Source organism: Telopea speciosissima, chromosome 6, assembly GCF_018873765.1.
Source record: "Telopea speciosissima isolate NSW1024214 ecotype Mountain lineage chromosome 6, Tspe_v1, whole genome shotgun sequence".
In the NCBI taxonomy this organism is placed as follows: domain Eukaryota; kingdom Viridiplantae; phylum Streptophyta; class Magnoliopsida; order Proteales; family Proteaceae; genus Telopea; species Telopea speciosissima.
Window position 1 is genome coordinate 10190182 of NC_057921.1, and position 24888 is coordinate 10215069.

Genomic DNA, 24888 nt, shown 5'->3' on the forward strand with positions numbered 1-24888 from the left:
TGGGGAGGATGATCACCCCATCCCCAACATGGCCGAGCACTAGGTCCAACGAGGTATGAACCGAGTCCGCTCAGATCAGCCATAGGTCGAACACCTGGGTGGTCTGAGTTCGACCTAGCTGACACAAATGCTAAGGGGGCAGCTCCCACGCTACTTGTGCCTAGCACGAGGCTGAGCACCTAGGGCACGGTCGCCCGAGGCCGAGCCCTCTCCAAAAGGAGCAATAACAGCTCACCTGGGATCACGGAGCCACATCAGCATGTCCCGACAATCACTGGATATGAATGGGGCCACGATCCCATGATAGAATCGAATCACACTCCCACAAGGACTCTTACCTCTTTAGGAGTCCGACTCCGAGAATAACTCTCCATTCCACTCTATACGGAAGAGCCCTACCAATAGAGGACTCTTACCATCCAAGGACTCCTCCAGCTGCCTCATCTCATCCTATAAATACCAAGGTATTGAGGTCAAACGCTCATCTCATGTTTTACTAAGTGGTTACGTTGTTGCGACAGAGACCTAACTTAAGCATCGGAGAGTCCTTAGCCAGAGACCCACCGGCTCTCTTGTGCTCACTAGATTTTTACAGGCTCATCTGTGGGCGAACCGGGCACCGGAGGTTTTCACATGCAACACTCGCAATAGAGTTCGTGCTTTCGCCATAGAAATTAACCAAAGCAACTAACACACGCCCTTCATGGTTCCTGATTACGCCCCCAACTAGGTAGCGCTTTTTCCTGCAACATAACTAGTTTTCTTGTTACTTTTATGGGGAAAAGAACACTACCTAGTCGCGTGGCCAGCATGGCTCTTGCGCCTAGACACAATACCTTCCTGCCCCATGGAAAGTACTGCCCTACTCTAATAGAAAAGCAAAAATCTCATCCAAGTTGATGCTTGTGCGTGCGCTCCCATTGGCCAATGCGCGTGTGCAGGCTCTAGAGGCCTAGGCAGCATTCTCTTACCTTACTTTTATATAGTTGTTTCTCGGTGTAATCATTTAATAAATTATTTTAAGAGCAATACTATGAGGACCACGGTGTCTTTTTTTGGTAAAATAAGGACCACATCTCCACTCCCCTTCCTAGCAAACTCCTTAAAGTGATTGGTCCATTTTGTTATTTGGATATGGGGACTAATTATTTAGCTTGATGCTTTACAAAAAAATAAATAAATAAAATAATATACAGCAAATTACATGCACCCCCTGTAGTTTGAAACAATATCAAAACACCCCATCTATTTTCACCTTTTATGTGCATCCTTCTGGATGATTGGGAGGCTTACAAATAAGTCTTTACCGTTAAGTTTAAACCGTTAGCTGTAGTTAAAATTTGAAAATGGCTATATTACCCTTCTTTCTTCTTCTTCCTTTGTAAAATAGAGACACTTCTTCCTTTGCAAAACAGAGACATGTAAAATTTGAAAAATTTTCACTGATCCAACCTCTCCCTTGGATGAGTCACATTTGATTCCAACCCAGCCATCATAGTGTGATTATAATTGGCTGGACTCCCAATGGAACTGTGGGATCACTAATCCAACCTCTCCCAATGTTCATTAAAACTTCAATGAACACCAATACCAAAATCCCACTAACACACCCCATGTAGCATGGTTGGATCTTAGAATCTCAGCAAAAACAAAAAAACAAAAAGGAAAAGAAATTTACACAGAATTCCAAATTTTACATTTTCCCTATTATAATTCCTCAAAGAAACCCAGCAGCTCGAGAAACCCAAAATTCATATCAAAATGGATTTAACTCAACCCCTCGAATTAATAGGGAATGAAGACCTTACACCCTCAGCTCCAAACCTGAGACGATGGAGAGAGAATCTGAGAACGAAGGAGAGATGCGCACACAGCTCCAACCCTGATGTAGTGGTTCCAGTGTTTGACCTTCACAAAAAATTACAGAGAAAGAGGGGGGCGGTGGCGGGACTAACCTTCGCTGGAGGGTGGCTGGGTCAGGGGATTTTCGCCGGAGATGGTGTGTCTTCTGCAAGCTTCGTCAGAGATGGTGTGTAGGCAAAACCCTAAATTAATTTAGGGTTTTTTCGTTTTGGAGGAGAAGAAGGTAAATAAGGGTAAAACGATCTTTTTATTTACAAAACTAATAGTTTATTAACACCGTGAACCATTAGGGGGGTTTTTGTAAAAGTAAAACTACGGGGGGTCTTGATATTGTTTCAAACTACAGGGGGTGCATGTAATTTGCTCAATAATATAAAGGGGAAATATCATCCCCCTCTCTTCTAAGTTTCCTTAATATCAACCCAATACCCAAGTTTTGAAAAATGATAATGCCCTCCCCTACTTTTTAAAGATTCTATCAACTGTACCCTAAGTGACTAACTCTGTTAAAACAACATATGAAAAGATGATATTACCCTCGTCTCTAACCTCAATTCTTTCTTCTATTTTCTTCTTTCCTCTTCTTTCTTCTTCCAGTAGCCACGGTCACCACCACAACTGTATCCACCACCACCGCCGCCCTCACGATGTCCATAAGCACTGTCGTCCTCCATACTGGTCTACCTCTCTCTCTCTCTCTCTCTCTCTCTCTCTCTCTCTCTCTCTCTCTCTCTCTCTCTCTCATGTAACTCAGTTGAGTGATCTGAGGTTGAGCTCGGTAATGGAGTCTTTGATCTAAGTTTTCGTTCTCCGACGAAACTAGGAATCCAAATGTTGAGCTGATCTGATGATCTGTAATCTTATTTTTAGGGAATCTTCAAGTTTGCTTTGAGACATTTGCTCTGGTTTCTCAGATCTACTTCTCTTTTAGCCAGTGAAATCAAAAAGCCTTTAATCTCCCCAGTCTTCAGATTGATTTCAGGAAACGAAGAATTAAATCAATTTTGTTTGAGATTTCTCTTTAAAACCCTAGAAGAGACCAAGTTACAGAGTTATTACAAAACAAAACACCGAGCGGAGACCTCGCACTTTGTCTTGGTTTTCTCCGTTCTTGTTGTTTGAGTGAATAAAACAAGAAGCGTTAATGGCAGAGCAACTCACAGAAGAGCAGATCTCAGAGTTCAAGGAAGCTTTTAGTGTCTTTGATAAGGATGGAGATGGTTTCATCACCACCAAAGAGTTGGGTACTGTGATGAGATCATTGGGGCAAAATCTAACTAAAGCTGAACTCCAGGATATGATCAATGAGGTTGATGCTGATCAACACGGAACAATTGATTTCCCTGAGTTCTTGAATTCGATGGCATGGAAAATGAAGGACACTGATTCTAAGGAAGAATTGAAGGAACCCTTCAAGGTGTTTGACAAAAACCAAAATGGTTACATCTCAGCTGTGGCTTGTAAGGACAAATCTAGGAGAGAAATTGACAGATGAGGAAGTGGATGAGATGATCCGAGAAGCAGATGTGGACGGTGATGGCCAGGTCGATTACAAAGAGTTTGTGAGGATGATGCTAGCCAAGTGAATTTAGTTGGTTTTCCTGATTTGAGTGCAGGAAACAAACTGAACCTATAATGTAGATGCCAGCAGTAGCAAACAAACCATTTACTTTTAGCTTGCGCCTTGTGTGGACCTGTTCTCTATAGACCTAATTTGTTCTTTGTTTCTATTTCTTTTTGTAAATAGAACACGGACCAGGCCCGGTCCAAGCCGCCCACAAGGGGCAGGTCGGACCCGACCCAACCCTAGTGCACATGGGAAGAACCAACCACTTAAGTAGCTGGGTCTATTCCTCCCTCTTAGGTAGATTCCCAGTGGGAGTCTAAAAAGGGTAGGGGTCTTAGGGTTTTGGCTTTATATAGAAAGCCTGTAACCCTAAGACCTGTAGATCTGTGAAACCAAATTCTCCCTCTCTCCAGTAATTGTGTTCTCTTTGGGATTCCATCTCTTTCTAGGGATTTGTGGTGTGGAGTTCTCTGTGGAGAAGCCTGTCATGATTGTGGAGATTCGTTTGTGTGCTCGTAACCATAAGCTTGGTGTTTGATCCTTCTTCTGCTGCGTTTCCATACACATTCAGGTATGATCCAAACCCTAGATAATTTGGATCTTGGTGTATGTGACCTAACAATGGTATCAGAGCTATTGGCTTATGGTTCACCCATCTTTTTTTCTTCTTTTTTTTCTTTCTTCCCCATGCCTCGCTACCCTTGGCGCATGCCCGCAGCAGTGGCTGCCGCGGATGTGTGCAGGAGCGCGCATGACCTAGGCCATGCATAGCAGTGGCAGTACCGGGTCATGGCCTGCGCTGTTGTGGCCATGTGCAGCAAGGCGTACACATGGTAGCAGCCGCTGGCTAGGCCAAGCAGCTGCTGCCGAGTATTAAAAAAAAAAACAGAAAACGGAGAAGAAAGAAGCAGAAAGGAAAGATAGAAAAAAAAAAAAAATAGGTCATCATGATTGCAGGTCATCATGATTACTTTTCATGATTGCAATCATGAAAAGCAATCATGATGAATGATGGATTATTGGTAATTGATGGGTAATGATGAAAGTTTTTTTAAGTAATTTTTTAAAACTGTATTTTTTTATTTTTTTTTCTGGTTTTTAAGTATCTGGTCGTGCTTGTGCCTGTGCGCACAGCAGCGGCGGCAGCAGCAGGCCGTGGCCTGCAGCTGCCTTGGCTGTGTGCCACAAGGCAGCTTGCATGGTGGCCTGCCCCACGGATAAAAAAAATGGATAGATTCGAATTCTTTTTTAAGGATTTGATTTTTTTAGGGTTTTTTTCGGAAGGAGATGGGTGAAGTGGGAATCCCTTCACCCACCCCCTTACCTTTTTCCCTAATGGGCTTATATTTATGGTTGTGGGCCCCTTTTTTTTAGTTTTAATTGTTTTCTTTATATTTAATTTTTCTATGATGTGTTTGCAAATTTAAATTAGCAATTATACCCTCCCCATTGCGGTCCAAGCCTGTTTAAAGCTACCATCAGGGTAATGCTATCAAACCCCTCATCTCATGCGCACCATATGTTTTTATTATTTTTTATTTTTTCCATGGGATGGATTTGGTGCTTGCATAGGGATATGTTTTTTGAGATGAATGTGCGTTAGAGTTGGTACCTGGAAGTGATACAAAGTGCAGTGTTCATCGGTAGTTTGTAGTAGGAATCTTGAATGTAAAGTGTCAGTTGTAATATTTTAATATTTTTTGAGAAGCCATGTAATAGGAGCTACTGCACTGTGTATCACAACCCCGTATCGACTCGGCATATCACTTCAAGTACCAAATTTGGGTCTCTTACGTCCATTGCGCACCCGATGTATGGTGCATTAAGTTGTGGTTAGGAGATTCTTTTTCCTCCTATTTTTTTTTGTTCGAAATCAATTAAAGTTAAACGTCCCCAGACCCATACAATGTGAGATTTGATTACCAGCTTAGTGAAATTTTTGGTCTCACTGTGTGGGAAAAGGAACCATTAATTTTAATTACAGATTCTTGAACAAATTTGGGTTATGGATGTATACTAAATGTCATCCCTTGCACATTATAGTGATGGCCTCTAAAAGTGTAGTTGCTGACCTTAATCAAAGCAACAAGTTGGATGGCACCAACTATGACATGTGGCACCGAAAGGCCAAGTTCTTGCTTAATGAGCAAGATTACCTTGAACTCCTGACCACTAAAATGACCTCACCCGAAGTGGGTACTACCACCCGTCACCGTTAAGAAAAAAAGGTTTACGACAATTGGTTTAAGAGAGATCGTAGTGCACACTTTCTTATGTTAAGCACGATGCATGATGATCTCATCGGCCAGTATGAGAAGTGCGAGACTGGCAAATCCACGTGGAATCAAGTAAAGCTCGACTGTGGTAGTACATCCACTACCAGGCTTGGTCCATGACCTTAAAGTTTGAGATGTACTGTAAGGACCCCAAGCACACCATGGCTGAACACCTCAGGGTCATGAAAGACATGATCCAAAAATGGGATGATGCTAGGGTAAACCTTACCGAATAGCAGCAAGTACAAGTTGTCATCAGGACATTGCCTGATTCCTATAGGTAAATGAAGATAGTTCTAACATATACGACACTGTCAAGACATTTAATGACTTTGCCACTCATGTGAAACTAGAGGCGGAGCGCCTAGAGGCGACCCAATCATATGCCCTTATCGCCCAAGCAGGGCAGCACAAGAATGGGTCTAAGCGTAAGAGACAGAGGACCATTGGGAATCAAGACCAAGCTTAAAATGCTGCGCCAATTGGGCGTAAGACCACCAAGCATCGATGTGACAAGCGAGGTGGAAAGAAAGATATCACCAAGGTCAAGTGCTATAACTACCAGAAGATGGAGCATTTCGCTCGTGACTGCACTGAAGCAAAGCAGGTATCATTTCTGCCCCTCTCTCCTTGTACTTTTGTATGTACACATGTTTTGATTGCCCAAACCCAATCAGATTGGATTGTGGATACAGGTGCAACAAGACACATAGCGCGAGATCGAGGAGGGTACGTAGATTATAGAAAGCGCGAGATCGAGGAGGGTACGTAGATTATAGAAAGATTCTGAATGGTGCCCAAAGTATCTACATGGGGAATGACACGAGTGAAGCAGTTCGAGGAGTTGGTACCTACAAGCTCACCTTGCATACTGGACGCATCTTGCTACTTCATGATGTGTTATATGCTCCAGAAATCCAACATAATCTACTTTCTGTTACTGCATTATTGACTTTAGGATATTCCTTTATTTTTTATGGTGACTCATTTGAGATATGATTGGATGGTAGTATTTTTGGATATTGTAGACTTGAGAATGGTTTTGTTAAATTATATTTAATAATTCCTGTTGTTTCCTCTTCATCTTTTGTAGTTGATTCTAATACTAGTCCTGATTCAATTACATGGTATACTAGACTAGGACACATAGGTCGAGATAGGATGGGACGGCTAACTCGAGAAGGCCTCCTTGGCTCACTCGCTAAAGTCAACCTACCAACATGTGAGGCCTATTTAGTGGGTAAGGCCCATCAAAAGCCTTTTGGAAAGGCTAAACGGTCAACCCAGACCCTACAGCTTGTCCATTCGGACATCTGCAGACCAATGAACGTGAAGGCATGTCATGATGCTTCCTATTTTCTCACCTTTATCGACGATTACTCATGATTTGGTTATGTCTATCTGATCGCTCACCGCTACGAAGCACTAGATTGCTTCAAACGCATTGTAGTAGAGGTTGAGAGTCAATAAGGTAAGAGTTTAAAAACTCTGCATACTGACCGAGGATGTGAATATTTGTCAGATCAATTTAAAGAGATGTGTGAGGAAAAAGGAATCACCAAACAGCTTACTATTCCCAACACCCTGCAACAAAATGGTGTAGCGGAGAGGTGGAATAGAACGCTTTTAGATATGGTTAGATCGATGATGACGTAGGCCAACCTCCCAATATCTTTCTTGGAGGATGCTATATTGACCGCTGCCAATGTCCTTAACCGCATGCCATCACAATCAGTTCCTTCCACTCCCTATGAATTATGGAAAGGCCCAAAGCCCACTTTGGGGCATGTGCGACCATGGGGTTGTATAGGATATGTTCATAGTACCTCTCATAAGTTTGGAAAACTTGACCCTAGAGCTAAAGAGAGTATCTTTATAAGGTATTCCGATACCTCGAAAGGTTATATAGTGTACGATGAACATCAAGATGGAGGAATGACAGAGAGTGAGTCCCACAATGTGGATTTTCTTGAGACAGATTTCCCTAGCATCAGTGACGCTAGCAGAGACATTGATCCCTTTGAGATAGATACTGATGAAAACGTTTCACCTACTCTTGGCGAGGGTGAGGAATTAAACACTCATCAAGTGTCACGCACCCATCCCGATGAAGATATTTTACATTAAATAGAGGGTGACTGGGACAATCAGTGTCATCCCAATACCTACCAGGATCATAGATACAGTGTCCAGAGCCACAGTCCACCCTATCATCAATAGTGATAACAGCAGGGAACGTTCCAAATGGAATAAATTGTTCTAATCACAGAGTTAGCGGAAGTGAAATTTAATTAAATCATGTGAACTATAGAGCATCAGTTCTCTAATGGTAACACATAGTATAATTTCAATATTTGTAACCATTCATTTCTCTCCTTATAATTAAACATAAAGTTTATACATGATTATGGATGAATACAGAAATTAAATAATAAATTACGCCACTAAGGCAACCATCCTTAGGTGTACACCGACATCCAAGTCACAGCCACCAGCTCTACTTGATTCGCATCCAACGGTGCTTATCAAGAGATTATCTACATATCAACTAAAAAGGGGTTGCACAACGGGGTTAGCTATACTAGCTAGTGAGGGACCAAAGGAGAATGCACATACGTACACACAAACAATTTCAAGCAGAATGATGCATGCTAATGTTAGATTCATTTTCCATCTAACACACAATTCTATAAGTCAAGTGTATGCTACTGTGATAGCTCGGGAGACACTGAGGGTCACTTAACTTATCGTCCTAGGGCAACCTTAATTATCACATGGGAGCCTACGCTGGTAGAAACCAACCGGTCACCCATGGCAGACCCCGATAGCCCTTACTACCCCTGACCTGGCCTCTCCCACCTCCATAGGTAACAGGTGCTCAGACTATCCAACACATAAACCCCTGTTGGCAAGGGTCGTAGCATAGGGGAACAAGCATCCTAGCCATAGATATACTACATGCAAGTCCTATCGCCCCGAGAGCTATTCCGGGTGTATCAACGTTCCATTCCATCTAGTACCTAGGTACCAGCATGGCACAGCACATACAGATCAAGATGGCATATAATAATTTTAATAATTAAATAAATTGGGGTTCCAGTACCGGCACACCTGGCACAGTCACCCGATACAATGGTGAGAATAATATCATATTCATAACAGTTCACATTTGAGATAGATAATGCAATGCGCACAATGCTTATATTTATATAATAGCATGATCAAGTTTACTTAATATGTATATTCAAACCCAAAAAAGTCACCCAAAACCCACTCACTGAACTCGGGTGTCACCCGACGTGGTTGACATAAATCTCACCGGTGCACCAGCTATCCATCGAGTTAGGTAGCCTAAAAACACAAAAGCAATCATCAACAGATGTATAAAGGGGTCCCATGCTAGGCCCCCAAGGTTAAAACTAAGTTTCAACCAAGACAGAACAAGCGAACTTACAGACGGAAGCAACAGGGTGAGTCCGTCCCTGACTCTGTTCAGGCCTAAAGGTCAAGATGGAACATCTTACTTGAATCTGTTCGTGCATCCATTCGATTTTTTAGACACACCCGAGAGCGAGCGGATCCATAGACGGACACGCCATCTTAATCCCCCGTTACATCCGTTCGATCCCTGAGACATACCCGAGAAGGAACTGACCCACGGACGGAGGCTATAGGATGAATTCGTTCCTTCATCCGTTCAGGTCAAGTTACTAGGATTACACTGGGCGGACTGACGGACTGTACTACGATTGGTGAATCCGATTGTGCATTCGTCAGAAATCTTTTTTGAGATTTCAAAGGGCTTCTCCTCTAGCTTGAAGCTTGGAGTGCACCCAGTACTCAGGGTCATGGAGAGGGTGTCTAGGTCTCCCTAGGGTCATTAGACTCTAGGCTTACCTTATGGATCCAAGATCACACAAGGGTTTTGTTCCAAAGATAGGGTTTCATGGCTTAGAACCAAAGGTTCAGCAAAAATGGTTGTAATGCAGCACCTATAGGTCTTTAATAGGGTTTGGTCAGCACCATTTGAGCTCCCATTAAGGGTCAAGCATCACCTTGAGTCCCAAATGGAACCCTAGGTTAGTTCAAGCTTAAAGAATCTATCAAAATGGGAATGGAAAGAGAAGTACCAAGGGTTTAGGTCAAACCTTAGTGAAAGGAGCTCCAATTCCAGCCCTAGCCAGCCTTGAAGATCCACCTCCTTTTCCTTTCTCCCTTCCTTTCCATCTCTTCTTCTTCTTCTCTTCTTCAAGCCTTGTCCGAACAGCAAGAGGAGGAGATGTGGGGCAGCCAGCCACCTTAGCATGGCTTCCACCTTCTTCCCTTCCCCACTCATTCCTCTGCTACTTCCACTTCTTCTTCTTCCTTGTCTCTTCTCCTCCACGGTTTGCTTGGGAGGGGGAGAGATAAGGGAATACGAGGCTTTTCTTATCTTTTTAAGGGTTAATAGGGGCCTTAGGTCATGTTTGTTTAGGTGTCCTTAGAACACAATCAGTCCCTTAGGCCTAAATGGGTTTCAGTTTGGGCCTTGGGTCTTGTTTGGCCCAAGTCATAGACCATTAGGTCCATTTAATTAGTTAGGTCATGTTTGGGTTCACTCTAAGTCCCATAAGACCTATTTGTCCTCTAAGGTTTGTTTGGTTTAAGTTAGGGTATAAAACCCATTATGTATCTAAGTTAGGCCTTGTGGGCCCACTTTCATGGCCCAATTAACCAATTAATGGTAAGGGTGGGGGTCCATCTGGTCCGAGGACCTAATTATGGTATCTGGGACACTGGGATGTGGGTCCCACAGGAAAATAAATCAAAAGGGCAAGTAACAGCACGGGCGGATCCTCGAGTGGAACCAGTCAAGTGAATCCATTCATGGTCCATTGCTGCTATCAAGGCCCAAACTTCAAGGAAAGTTACGGGGCTTTGACCCGTACTCTCAGAACTTCGAGGGGGTACTTATGAAGGTAATTTAAGTTCAAGGTCATTAGTGTTGACCATTGCTACCATGGCATTACCCTTTAGCAAGGTCTGATTTGCCCCGGGGTATTAAGGTATATTTTGGGTGCGGGTGTAACATCCCCCCAACCTTATTAAAAATTTCGTCCCCAAAATTTGAGGCACCTAAGGTCTCAATGGGTGAGGACTGTTGAATAACAACACCTCTAACACCCCCTACATGAACTAAGTCAAAGGTTTAATTAAGGTGGGGCAGTGCCTAAGTGGCACGACAAGTAAGATTTTACAATTCCTCTCCCTTGTAAGGTAGCATTACCACAAGGGTGTGGTTCACGATAACCCTGGACTCCATTGGGTTAAGAGCCCAAGGGAAATAGGGCTCCAAATACTAAGCTAAGCCACAAGGAATAGAAGGTTCCTTAGATCTACCAGATCAGGTGATACCACTCTGGTCATTCTTGGGTTACAGGACTTAACTGGTCTAGTCCCCAATATTAGGGTTCACATTCTGAATGCTTTCACTTCAGGTTATCTCATTACCTAACCCAACTTTAGAATGATTTAGAATATTGATGAAATCTCCTATTGTTCACTCCCAGTATGGAGGGAACGCATTTGGTGACCCATTACTCCATTCATATTTGTTGTTGGAAAAGGTCTTGTTACAACCTTCACAACTTTATAACCTACCACTCAGTCATCCCTCAAGGGAAAGTCTATAATGGTCCTCTTTCGAGAGCCAACCACCTTCTATTAGTTTTGGTCCAAGTCAATTCTTTTAGCAGGTCTTAACCATTAACCTACCTGGTCACTGTCAAATTCATTGCCCATTAACCCACAATCAACTTGAGCAAGGTCGGGGCTCAACTAGTTATCATTGTATGGTTAAGGCAAAGTCACATTCGTAGTACTAGAGAAATTCGTCTAGCCACACACTAGGGTTTAATGGATGTATTTACCTTATTTTGTTTTACTTTCAATTCACACATATACACAAGTATAAGTTTAGTAATTACATTCATATCCCTAGAAATGTATCTATTACCTAGGTAAATCCACAAGAACAAAAAGTTCTTAGGTACGGTATACTAGGTCTTTTTGGAAGGTCTAAATACTACTCAAGGCTCCATCTATTGGTCCAAATAAGAGCTCGAATGGATCAAGAAAAATTTCAAACAAAGTTGTCACTAGCCTGTGAGGTGTCATGAATGACCTTCACTTCTACAAGGTCTCTATTGATCACCCAGCTAAGCTATTTAAAACCAGCCTAAAAATCTTCCCTTTTCATTATCTAACTATGGGTTTAGATTCTATACACTTCATTAAGGGTTCTACCCGCATAGGTTTAGGCGTCCTATCCATAGGTTTTGGTTCATCAATTTCATGGAGTTTAAGGATTTTCATCCTCAAAGGTAACTCTCCTCCTTTCCCATAAGAGGGGAGCTACAACGCTTACTAAAGCCTATCATTTCTTACTGGCTTGGCCAAGTCGGGTGCAGGCCCTAACCTTTAAGTTCCAAGGCATTAAACTAGATTTGAGTGGTCTCCAAAATGGGTCAAACAACAGGGGTGTTAAATCTAGGGCATAGGCACAAAATCATCACATGTAGGTGTGGTCAAAAGCTCTCAAAAATCTGGGGTCAAAATCCTAAAAGAAAATGGACGGACTCACAGACGCAATCAGCGCTATGAGTCCGTTCGTGGCTCCTCAACAAGATAGACCGAGCGGACTAATGGGCGGATGTGGAACGTGAATCCGTTAGTTCGTCCGTTCTCAGAAGACTCAATTTTGTAAAAATACCGAGGAGATCGGATCTTCGAACGGACTCAGGGAAATGGATCCGTTCATTGTTCCGCGCAGTTTTAAAAATGAAAAATTACAAGTTTTGTGCAGGGCGGACTCTCGGGCGGAATCACGATAAGTGGATCCGTTCGATCGTCCGTTCCTAGAATTTTAACAAAACTAAGCCACGAGTTTTAAATCTCATTTTTGGCTCCAAAGAGAGGGACCCAACCATAGGAGAGAAATTGCTCCAAGGGACTTTTGTTCAAGCATCCTTGCCCCATTTTGGGTGATTTTTGGTGAATCCAAGCCCTAAAGTTCATCTCTCACTCCCAAGGTAAGATTTTTCTTCCCATTTCTGTTCTCATTTTCCTTTCCTTTCCATTTGTAGGGTCTTTATGATGATGTCTCTTCATCTTCCCTTCCTTTTTCTTGGATTTGGGATGAACATCTTAAGTTTGTGATCATGTCTTGATTTTGGTTGCATTTTCATGGCCATGTACACCAAGATCATGCTAAAATTGATTGGGACTAGGGTTTTTGGGTTGAATCAAGCCCTAATCGATCAATGGCACTAAGTTAGTGGATCCTTGTATGAATATTGCATCTTATATTAATTTTAAAAGTCTTTACAAGCATTTTAAAGATTGTTTGTCATGTTTTACCATGCCTAATTGAATTCCTTAGATTGTTTCTAGGTTTTGGTTGGGAAGAATCTCAAATCCTCAATACCTTGGGTAAAATTCTTCAAAAGCATGTCTATTTCTTTATATGCTCTATAATCTCATAGAAAATTATTCCATTGTCATATCCTCAAGCATATTCTCTTATTCATATGGTTGTTAGTAAAATCCTTGGAATTTATCCCCTTTTTCTTCAAATAAATAATTCTTGTCTCTTGTTGGGGTATTTCATTCAATCACTTGCTTGTTTGGTGCTAATTGGGGTGTAAAATAGTCAAAAACACATGTTGTCCCTATTGACCTCATTCTTTCACATCCACACACTAGGGATCTTATATGGATTTTTACATGTGTATTGATCTTGTCTCTCTCTTCCTTCATTCTAAGCATCTTTTCATGGTATCCATGTTCTATATTACATGTATTTTTTTTAATCTTTGCATCATGTATAACCTTCTCATCTAACCATTTCCATATCATTTAGGCATTTCACTTCTATAATTTTATTTGCCAATCATATCTCATTACTCCAATTTGGCTTACATTTGTTGTCTTCTTTGGTGGTGTCTTGTGTGTAGGAAAACAGTCATGGCTCCCGAGAGAAAGAGGGATCTAGCCATAGTGTCATCTATTCCCACAGCCTATAATGTAGGGTGGTTTACTTCGAAAAAGACCAAAGGGATATTCCGAGAACACCTCTTCAATAGAAAAATTTTAGTAGAGAGAGATGTGGTGGTGGAAGAGCTCCTGGCATACAAGGTGGGTGCCAGATTTGACAGGTTGAAGTGGAGTAGCATGCTTACTCATCCAGAACTTTACTATCCCACATTAGTCAAGGAATTTTACTCAAATTTGGTACTGGTCAAAGAGGATGATGATGAGTTCAAGTTGACTTCCTTTGTAAAGGGAGTTACCATTGGTTTTAATGCGGTGGAGTTGGGGATTCTCCTTGATATATCTGTAGAGGGTGATAGGGTCTATCATCCCCCAGGCAGTGATCCCAACAAGTGCTTGTCTCCGGCAGAGAATCAGAAGTTGTTCAAGACTCTCACCAACAACAAGTATAATGAGAATGAAGATCTTTCCCATTTTCCTCCTTCACAGTGGGTCCTTACCTTCATAGCCAGGACCAATCTGGCTCCTTCCAAGGCACTCAGCACTCAGCCTCCTCTGATGTCTGCAGTACTAGCATATTCTCTATACACTGGCCAGCATATTTGTCTACTACATGTGATTATCCAACATATGGCTCGCGTGGTATTGAATCCTGCCCGTAACAATACTTTGCCATATGGTAGACTGTTTACCTGGGTTTTTCTGTATTTTAGAATTGATCTTGACCATGAGCCCAAGGAAACAAGTACTGAGGGGCCTATTAGGTTCAATGTATTACAGAAGATGGGTTTGTACTGCGATTATGACAGTGCTGGAGAGCCAGTCAGATATGGGGAGGGTAGAGGACCCGGAGATGTTGATGATGATAGTGATGATGACATCGAGTTCATGGGCTCCGGGCCATTTGCTGCAGGGGCTTCTGGTGCACCAGGGGGAGGTGGAAGTGATATTCTCATGGCTATCAGACGACTGAACTTGAGGATGTTGGAGGGCTTCGATGATGTTAAGAAGCAATTCTCCAATGAGGCTCGGCATCTCGAGGGCATAGAGAGAGGGGTGGACGACATCAACACTTTCCTTGGTCGCGGTGGCGCGGATGACTAGCCCAGTTCTTTCTTCCAGCAAATTTGAAGTTATTTTGATCAGTTCTTTGTTTTCTTGTCTAGGGATGGATGTTGGAACTATTTTTCTTTTGGCTTTCCTTTATTTCCTTGTTTTTCTCTTTTTCTTTTAATCAGCTAGTTTGGAAAACTTTTGATTATGGTGGACTTGTATCTTTTAATTTGGAATAGACAAAATCACATGTTTTGAGTCGGATTGGTTGGAATCTTGTGTTTTGAGGTGGGAGAATCACAATCACTCCCAAGCAGAAATTTGAACATTTGGAAGTTGAATTTGTATATCTTTGATTAAGCAAGATAGAATCACAGGTTTTAAGCGGGAATGGATGGAATCATGGATGTTTAGTTGAGAAGGACATGACTACCTTCAAGAAGGATTTGGAACAATTGGAAGTTGTAATTATATATATATATATATATATATATATATACTAGTAAACGTGCACGTGCAAATGCACACGTGGCCATACGTTGGGGCATTAGAGAAATAGGTGAGGGGAGATATATTGAGAGAGTGAGAGAATTTGTGACAGAGAAGGAACATTGGGAGAGTTCAAGAGAGAATCAGGATCTGCTTTAAGTGTCCGTATGAGAGAGAGAGAGGGAGAGAGAACTCTCCATCAGCTTTGAGTATCCGTATGTGTGTGTGTGAGAGAGAGAGAGAGAGAGAGCTCTCCTCCAAAATGTCTATGGGAGAAATTAAGTAAATTTAGTATATTTGTGGGTGGGGGAGAGAGAGAGAGCTTGGGAATGAGCTAAATAGAGAGAAGGGGAGGGCATAGAGGGGTAGAGTTTGAAGGGAAAAAGACTCTCCTCCAAAATGTCTAAAGGAGAAATTAAGTACATTTATTATATTTGTGGGTGGGGGATATCGTGGAGAGGGACAGAAGGATCTTCGAGAAGAGGGGAGGGAGAGAAGGGGTTGGTCTCTGTTTTTTTTCAACACCAATTAAGGTGACATAAATGGGATTGGTCTTTATTGATTCCGACTTGATTCCAATTAATATAGTCCTAGAAGTGGTTGAGAATCCATCGAACTCAGCCAAACCAAATGTTCAAAATAAAATGCAAAAAGATGCAACCAAAATGCAACATGAGTACCCTTAGATTCCCTCTGGTAGTGCAGGTCATGCAAGCTTTGATTTAACTTGAAGCTCAATTCCGAACACTCTAGATGGTATTAGTAACAAAAACAACCTAAAAAGTGAATGAACACTTTACTATAATGTTTTCTTCTACATTTCTAATCGGCAAATTGCTACCCGTCTGAAAATGTGGAATTAATATTTCCAATAAAAAAAGGTGAAAATGTGTGATAAGACTGTGTTTTATTTTGGGATATGTAGTTGGGAAATAACCGAGACAAAATGAGGCCATGAATGGGAAGAATCAAAAACCTCTACTTTTAAATTGTTGTTCTTCAATAGTTAGACAGAGGAAGATTCCAAAGCACTTCTAAAAAAGAATGCGTCATAATCACAATCAATATGAAGAGTAAAGGTAACCACAACAAAACTTGACAGCACAACAACCTGCAAAATTTGAGGACACACCTCAAAGAACCCAATTGCAATTTTCCTCTGCAATTTCTATTAAAGTATGTCTTCTATTGGAGAGCCTTGTAAGGAGGAAGTGGATTCGAAGACCCTGTCCCATAGCAAAGATGTTATCCCAAAGCCCTTGTCTTGAATCCTGAATTGATGGTTCATGTGATACCTCTGGCAAAACCAGAAAAAAAAAAAAAAAATCAAAAGAAACCATTAGCATAAACATAACCATAGTAAAAGGTCTATTTGTTTATCATTCTATAAATTGAATAGTCATCTACTGAAGGATCTTTTTCTACGGGTAAATGAGGGAAAGCCTTACAATTTTGTGTGGGCATTTGTTAGGTGGCAATGGTTACGAATGCCCTTAATCTTCATATTAACATACCAAAGGCATCACAATCCATTCATGCTAGCCAAATTGGGTCCATCATCGGCTAACCCAGCAATTGGGATAAAAAATTATTATTATTACATAGGAAAAATACGAAAGATTTATGCAGGTGCAACAGATTTCAAAGCTTTCCACAAAGGCAAAAAATTCAACCACCAATACATCTGTATATCTTTAGAAGATTAATGGTTAGATGAAGGCTTATCAGTGGAGCTTGAAGTCTTAAAATCAAATGGTTTTTTTCTGAACTTTCAAGGGTATGTCCTATATGGAAAATGAAACAGGGTAATCCTCAGATAGATCAATGTTTCAATTGGGTTGTCTACCTAATCCATTTGATCATCAATTAACTCCCTCGAACTGTATCATGATAGAGAGAGAGTCATGAGAAAATAATGAGTTCCAAAGAAGATCCTTCAAAGAGAGTAATGAGGGAGACACAGTCAAGTGAGGGAGAGTATTGAGGGAGAGAGAGAGAGCGAGACTTGGAGAGGAGTAAAGTGGGTGTTTTGGATAAGTACAGAAAGAGAGAGCATGGAAAGTAGTGTACCAAAACTTCCAAATTAACTTGATACAAAATCTTCGTTTCATTCCCACATTGTAAAAAGCAAGGCACCAAAACTTCAAGTTAATCATATCGTACATTAGAGTTCATAATCAGTAGCAAAGTAAGGTATATTTAATTCTCTGTCTCTTGTTTGGCTGCAACTGGCTTAAAATGATGTGCATGAAAGTAGGAAGCCCTATAAAAATACCAAAAACTTAAATTCTTAATTTTTCAAAGGATCAAGACTAAATATGCTGAGCAAAACTCCAAGTTCAATATTTCTATACAAGACCTATAATGAAAAATTAATGTCAAAACCCATTGGTTTTTACTTTATGCAATTGTAATTGCACATATGGTTCTTGAATTCAACCCTTATACCTCACAGTAGTACAAGGGTTAAGAATGAGAGACCCCGTAATTCTAGTAAACTCAGTACCAATATGTTAGAGAGAGAGAGATAGAGATAGAGAAAGCAAAATAAAAATTGATGTATGATTATCATACACATAGTGTCCTATTAAATGTGATGATTCGGATCTTAACTAAATTGAAGATAATTAAAATTTCATAATTAAGGTACAAAAACAGAATAAAAATTGACGCATGATCATCATACATATACCCATATTTCCTACACACAAGAATTCCAAGACTCTGGGATACTTTGATGCCATTCTACTCCTGGTTTTATGGTGAAATCAAGGTACATTGCCGTTGTTCAGATATATACTGTAGAACGGATACCATTGCTTCCCAAGCAATAACTCTGAATTCAAATCCATCTTCTTCTGTTGTCTTTTATGTGAGTTTGGGTTTGAACTTTGGATCCAGGGACTAAGATTCTAAACTTCAAAGTACAAAAAAGTGCATTTGAACCAATTGATAAGACTCTCGGACCTCTATGAGTATGGTCAGGGAATCCAGCAAGAGCAGTAACTGCATAAGCAAGCAAGGGAAGAACTGAGTAAAAATTCTTTCTTTTAAAAGTAAGAACAAAAAAGAGAAGAAGAAACCTACCAAATAACTCATCCAACGTGAGTAAAGGATCAAATGACCATCTTCAACATCTGAAAATTTCTCATCCAACGTGAGTAAAGGATCAAATGACCATCTTCAACATCTGAAAATTTCAAAATAGAGAGAAGTTAGAGTAAGTTAAAAGAAAGGGTGCACTTTCTTTGTTTGGTAGCGCATCTGAGCGTTGGCTGGGCCTAGACACATTGGGCGTGACAGAAACGGTTAGATTACATACATGTGTGTATTAGGAAGTACTACATCAAACGACCGTATAAAATGAGCATTAATTAAATAATTAATGGATTATAATTGTTCTTCTATCAGAACTTACTTGTCCGCTTATTTTTTCTAATATATGTTTGAATCTGGATATCCAGTGCATGTGCAATTGTACACTGCACATAAACCATTAAAAATTTTTAAAGTAAAATTTGGTTGTTAATTGATTAACTAACATTGGTATGCATAAACATTCAATCAGATAATGATAAAGACCTGTGTTACTCCAAGCTTTTAAGCCAATAATGATGCAACGAGATTCCCAATTTTGGAATAGCTTGTAACTCAGCAGAAATTTCACTTGATACATCCTAATCACAATATCCAACTGTTAGAGATAGTCTATAAACATGAAAGCAATCACACAACCACACACTCTTACCACACACACACACAGAGCACTTCCAAAAACAGATAATATTTTTTTCATTTTATTTTTCTTCACTTGAATTGCAGAATAATAAAATGATTGTCCAACATAAAGTGTTTGACTTCTAAAGAATTACTAAGGGGAGGTAATGAATAGTTCAAGTTTCCATTTTTAAAAAGATTATATCTCCGCAAACCTTTCCAGGTATGGCCATACATCAAATCTCGATATCCATTTATGAAGAATCCCTTTCTCACTTCTAAATGGCACCTGCAAAATTTATGTATTTTCTGTTCCACCAATTTTTTCAAGACAATGGTTGCATGTCTTCCCTTTTGCATCAGGGTATTAGTCGAGTCACCTTAAATCGACCATTAGAAAAGTATTAGATGGACCATAGGACCCCTACCTATATATATTATCTAAAAGCTAATCCTGTCCATAGGTTAATAAGAAATTAATGAGAACGAACCAAAAGAGAGAACACCATGTCCTTCGGCTGAACACACTGTCCTCTGGCTCAAGATGACGTGTCAGCAAACATTAAATTATAGTGGAAGATCTGGATTTAAATAGGGTGTATTGGCAGAACAAGATTCGTTCAACTGACCATACTTACCAGATTGGACCTTAGATTTGTGGTTGGAAAATTGAACCTATTTTCCATCTTCATAAAAGAAGTTGGATTTGAGGTTGGGTATATTGAGTGTATGTTCAGAAGTTCTTGTTTCAGGTTGTGTTTGATTGAAGTTACAAGAAGTACAAAGACTGAGATAAATGAAGAAATCAGTACATTTAAGTTTTGTGGAAAGAGTAAATCAATAAAAGAAGCAACTTGGGCATAATAAATTATTAGGAATGGCTGCAATTATGCTGCTTGTATGGAGCATGTAAAATTAAGAAGAGAACAAACATGTTTGGAAAAAGTTTCTATGAAGTAAAATTACGACTCTAATTTTTATGGTAATTCAATTGGGGGAAGAAATGAGCAGCAGCATGTGGCCGCCATAAGCAGCCCATGGCCATGGTACAGCAGCCAAGGCCAAGTTTGCTGCAGATATAGGGTGCAAAAAGAAAAAAAATTAGTTTGAAATGCATGCCAGGCTGCTACATGAGCAGCAGCTTGTGGATGCCATAAGCAGTCCATGGCCAGGGTACAGCAGCCAAGGCCGAGGTTGCTGCAGCTACAGGGTGCAAAAAGTAAAAAATGGTTTGAAATGCATGCCAGGCTGCTGCCTTTTGCGGACAGCCATGGTGTCCATGTGTGCAAGGCCCAATGGTCAAGAGGCCTAAGGGAGTGAGGGTGTAGGCCGCATGAGCCTAGGTGGCCTGGGGTGCAAGGTATCATGGCAGCAAGGGCCAGAAGGGGCTGTGGTTGTGGGGACTGGTGCTTGAAATCACCCAATGCCGAGGATGTGCGATATAGTTGCAGCAAAGGCTGCCTGGGTTTGGCGTGTAATGCACCTGCTGGTATGTATGCAAAGTGCTGCCGGCAGTGCATCAGAGAAACCAAGAACTATCATAAAAAAATATCCAAATATATTTGAAGCTCAGATAATCAAATAAAAACAAACGATAATAACAAACAGACAAAAAGGGGGGAAATAAAAATAAAACTCATAACAAATGAGATATCACAAAGAAACAAACAGAGCAGGAAACAGGGATAAAAAGGAAGAGACAAATTTGAACCAAACCAAAAAACTTTAATTGTAGCATGGCCAAAGAAAAGCCAAAAAAAAAGGAGCACAAATACAGATGAACATGTGCAATTTCTTAAAAAAGCAATTGTAACAGGGTTTGACAAGAGACATTGAACCCCATAAGCAAATCCAATACTGTAAAATGGCCAAAAAATTTATGACACCTATGTTCTGCCCAGCTTCTTGAAGTGCTAAAACCTCTTTCCTGTGTTGTTTATCAAACAGGGAAGGGAGAGACTTTTTTTTTTTTTTTCCCACTTTATCTCTCTATTATTACTATATTTTGTGACAAAATGGAATCCAACATGTGACCGTATGGCTGTGATGCAACAGGTAAACCAACTACCAATGATTAGAATACAAACCCTTGTAATTACATATTGGCTTTTTATATTTTTTGATAAATAATGATTTTATCAAAAGCGAAACAAAATTACATCAAGATAAAATACACTACTACCAACCACAATGAACAGCTGGAAATAGAACCAACAGCAAACAAGACCAAACAAAGATTAGTTAATAGGAAAAGAAAGAGACCTACCTCAAAATTCTTTTATTATAATTTTATTTACAAGTCAAGTCTTATTGAACAAAATTTTGATAACAAAAGAGAACTACTACTAAAAGGAAGGGGAGAAAAAGGAAATAACTTTCCTTTTCAAAATAATTTTCCCTGTTATAGGTGTATTTTCTGATTGCAAGCATCACCACATAAAGCATAAACTTCAAACCAACAGTGGAAGGAAAGAAAAACATGTATTAAACATAATCTCATAGATGCCTTATGCATGAATCATAGGTCATCACTACTTAAGTGCATGCATAATTTTCCAATGTGTTCCATGGCACATGAGAGATCAGAAGTCACAAACATAGCAAGAAACTGGGATAAGAAACGAAGAGGAGAAGAAGAGAGGGAGAGAGGGAGAGAGAGAGAGAGAGACTCAATACTCACAGTGATCTCTTCAATAGTCTCAATCCTGTTTGAATAAATTTTGCAATCTTTCCCTGTTTTTAGAGCCTGAAGAAAATAAAATATGAATCTGAGGAAGAATACAGGTTCAGATGATGTTTATTGTACATAAATCTCTCTCTACGAACATAACAAACAGAAAAAAAGAGGACCATAAAAATCCAACTCGACCATACCTGTGAATCCCTACAGATCAATAGTCTCTAAATCACTTTTGCAACGGATGAGAGGGTGAAGAAAACACAATACGTTGGGTGAGAAGGTGGGAAACGGATTTAATACAGCCATGGACAGAGGGAGGTGTCCATTCCTATTTCTCAGAGGTTGCGTCATTTGACTCCTATTTTCTCAGAGAGGATGCGTATGAGAGGGATAGTGGGAAGAGTCGGAGTGCCTAAACAGGACTCAGGAGTTCCTCGTTGGATTCCTATTGTTTATCAAAGATTGTGTCCATTCATTCCTATTTTCTCTCAAGAGAGGTTGCTTATGAGTAAGACAATTAATGATGAAAGCTAAAGTAGAACAATTTTGTAATAAATATTTATAATAAAAAATTAAAAATAAATTGGGAAAACATCTCACACCATATTGTGTAAAGGAGAAAATAAATTCTAAAGTGAAGTACATTCTCATGGTGACAGCTCAAAATGGAGTGTAAGGGTGTTTGATACAATAAAATGGTAGTAGATCTAAGACTTTTGGCATGTTTAAGGGTTGATTTTCTAGGGGAAAAAACACATATGAAAAGGTAATTCCTCAGCATGATTGAGACACCAATTCTCAGGAATTAATCCTGTACCCTAGAGCTCCAAAAACTCGTCAGTTCAAAGGTTGTTGATGGACATCAATTTTTCCATGGTTATTGGAGTTTAACAGCTCTTGCTTGAGGTGCAAAGAAGTGACATTGGTGAGAGAAGTTACCTCCACAAGCAACGATCGTACTCTGCATAATATGAACCCACCAAATGCAACCCTACTACTAAATGTAAAAGTATAAATAAAAACCACAGAACCCCTACTTGTTACAAGTATAAAAGGAAGCATTTGTTGGGTTGTAGCTTCAGGGATTTTGAGGATTATATTCTTCTTGCCTAAGAGATGGCATCTCAAACAATTGAATTAGAGACCTTTTGGGCTTCCAATCATAAAGAGCTTTGAGTCAAAGTCATGGGCTAAAAGATACAGATTAAATGGAAGAATTTTGTCAGTATGAGAAGACTCAACAAAAAAGAGGAAAAACGAGGCATGTGAAAGATGGTTAGCCATAGGTAATGGGTGCACCAAAGAAGACATAATTTAACTTGCCACCACGAACATTATTCAATCAATCTACTTAATAGTAAACAAATAGATTCAATAATTATTGCAAGTACAAATCACCCTCTGGTAAGTTAGCTTTCCAACTGGGAACCTTTAACAACATCTTGGGAGCTCTAACATTTTGACCAGCTGACAGACATCCACAATTGCACATTCTAAAACAGCAAGTTGAAGTGATCAAACAGTAACAAATTTAAGAGTTGTGATGATTCAGAGTGAATCAAATAGTGGTTCACAGCCTAAGGTAGCTCAAAAGTTATTGCAGAATAACCGTAACAGATATTTCATTTTACTGATCTCAATATGGACGCTTTAAATTCTCAGCTTGGGAATAAAAGGGACTCAGACCTTTATGTGCTTGGGTCTCAAATCCAGTCAAATGGATCTAACCCACAAAAATGTCTGTTAAACCCAGCAGATGACCCCTCATCATCCCCAAACTCTGTTTACATTTCTCTGAGCGGGAAACGTTAGACCATGGGTCAAACGATTAGGATCTTAGTAGCCCCTTTGATGATCAAGAATCTTAAGCATCAGTATCAGTACAAATTATCTGACCCTCTAAACTAATTCAAAAGCCAAGTTTAGGGCCTTCCAATAGCTCCAGTTATATCCCACAGTCAAAGCTTAAACTCCAGATTTTCTAAAAAAACAAAACAAATCAAATCCTGTCAAAGAAAAATAGTTAATAACATGATTAAAGTGCAACTTAACACAAAACATTGGACTCGAATTAACTAAGATCACAGACATGGGAATAATATATAGAGAATGCCATCTGTCAGCATCACAAAAGTGGGGTAAATTCATGTATTCAAGTAGCCAATTTCAGTTGATATCAAGAATGCATCGAAGGCATCCAACTCAGACCACATCCAAAAAAAAATCCCTGAGAACCACAATCAAAATACAGAGAGATGAGATACTCTCTCAAACCAGGGGGTCTGTCTAGCAAGAGAGAATGTCATCATTCATCTTCACAACAGTTGGAACTTAAGGGTGGCCTGGAGATCTACGATTACACCCATAAATCAAATAGGTGGAAAAAAGGGAGAAAACAAAGACTTAATGGGTTGTGAGGCTACCTATTTTTCTACTGAAATCAGATGAATTCCTCAAAATCCGTGGGGTGCTGTGTCCTTTCCCAGTCACTGATGAAAATCAGTTTTCAGATTAAGACATTCACCATTAAATAGAGAACAAAGTAAGGAATTTTTTTTTTTAAAAAAAAACATCCATGGCTTTGTACGAGCAGAGTTGAGAAAGGGGAGAACATGAAACGTGCGAGTATAGAGAAAATGATCAGAGTGGCCTCAGCATCGCAAAGAATGGAGAGCTCCTCAGCCTTCAAGAGCCCTCTTCGTCTCTTAGAGAAATTAATCTGCCTCGCCGTCCTATTATCGACCTTTCTTATCTGGATTTTCTCTCTTGCCATTCTTATTTCTTCACAAATCACACAACTCTGTCTGCACAGAATGAAGCCAGAAAAAATGCGGAATGAAATCTGCGATGATATGTATAGAATGGAAAAAAAATGTAAAATATGGGTTCAGGTAAAAAAGAGCGACATTTTTCCTAATTAATCCAAGAATCTAACACAAACCCTACCACTGACAGATGAAAAGAAAACGAAAATAAAAAGAAAATTTTATCCAAGTTAAAGGAGCTCTAAAATACCCACCACACGAGTTCTTCTAAAGCGTAAACTAACACTGCATAATGAGGGAGAGATGGAGATTGGCTGTTTCTTTTGTTCACTTTCAGTTTTTCCGGTGGTATTTGCCGACTACAACTTCAGAAGCAGAGAGAGAGAGAGAGGGGCTGGGTGTCCATGATGCGTGTGTCTGAATGACGGTAAGAATTGGGAAGAGAAC

At 40.1% G+C, this 24888-nt stretch overlaps 1 pseudogene; it reads left to right on the top strand.

Annotated features, from left to right (window-relative positions):
• Nucleotides 1–2904: 2904 nt before the first annotated feature.
• On the top strand, nt 2905–22537 carry LOC122663951 (annotated as a pseudogene).
• Nucleotides 22538–24888: the final 2351 nt, after the last annotated feature.